This window comes from Sphaerodactylus townsendi, linkage group LG04, assembly GCF_021028975.2.
Source record: "Sphaerodactylus townsendi isolate TG3544 linkage group LG04, MPM_Stown_v2.3, whole genome shotgun sequence".
NCBI lineage: Eukaryota > Metazoa > Chordata > Lepidosauria > Squamata > Sphaerodactylidae > Sphaerodactylus > Sphaerodactylus townsendi.
This window is the reverse complement of record NC_059428.1, coordinates 91,782,978-91,784,349: the sequence shown is the minus strand read 5'-3', so window position 1 is coordinate 91,784,349 and position 1,372 is coordinate 91,782,978.

Below are 1,372 nucleotides of genomic sequence, written 5' to 3'. Positions count from 1 at the left end.
CTAACTTTCAGAGACCCATGACCTACTCTGTAACCTCCAGATAGCAGCAGGAACTCACTGAGCTGCAACAAGATAATATTTGACATCAGATTCATAAGACAGAGTAAGGAGGTGCCGGAGTTTGCAGCTCTTGCTATGCTAAAATGGAATCTTTCCCAAATAGGAGTGACTCATCTTGCTGTCCTGCTCCTCCTTTCATGATGAACATAGAGAGGCAAAATGGTTGCTGCCCTTTGCTTGGACCCAGTACAAGCAGAAACAAACAAACAGTGTAGTATCACTTGCACAAGGCTTTGTGCAACACTTAGTGCTTTCTTCCCAGTATGCTACAATGACCTGCTTGGACCCAAGTGCAAGCAGAAACATACCGGTGCAAGCAGAAACATACCAGAAAAACCAGTGTAGTACCACTTGCATAAGGTTCTGTGCAACCCAGTTTTTCACTAACCAGGTCAGGATCAGAGCAGCTTACAACAATCTCATCACAATCTAAAATTACATGATTAACCATGTAAAACCTCAGCACCACTAAACTCTAATGGGGCCCTAGAACATAAGTTAATGGGAAAGCAATCTGAGGAAAAAGATAAACAGTTTGCATTTATACCCCCCCCCACCTTTCTCTCCTGCAATGAGATTCAAAGGGGCTTACAATCCCTTTCCCTTCCTCTCCCCACAACAGACACCTTATGAGGTAGGTGAGGCTTAGAGAGTTCTGAACAAACTGTGACTAGCCCAAGGTCACCCAGCAGGAATGTAGGAGTGGGGAAACAAATCTGGTTCACCAGATAGAAGTCCGCTGCTCATGTGGAGGAGTGGGGAATCAAACCCAGTTCTCCAGATTAAAGTCCACCTGCTCTTAACCACTACACCATGCTGGAAGAAAAAAATGGAAGAGAAACAACTGAAAACTCTAAATAAAGGACAAAAGGAGAATAAGAAACAATAAATTCAAATACTAAATAATGGGGCGGGAAGAAAAGGAGGGAGGGAGGCCAGCAGCTAGATAGATACAATTGCTATTTTCAACCATAGGCCTGACATAACATCTCAGTCTTACAAGCCCTGCAGAATTGCATCAAATCCTACAGGGCCCAGTCACACTTGAAAGTTGAGTTCCACCAGGTCAGGGCCAGAGCTGAAAAGGGTCTGGCTCTGGTTGAGGACAGGCAGGTGATTTTTGGGCCAAGTGCTACCAATAAGTAGTTCCCTGCTAAGCATTAACGCTCTTTGGGGAATGTAGCGAGGGAGACTGTCTTGCAGATATGGCATTGCAATTTTGTAGGGTTTTGAAGGCAAGAAGATGTTCAGAGGTGGTTTTCCATTGCCTGCCTCCATGTGGGCAGAGAGAGTTCTGAAAGGACTATGACTG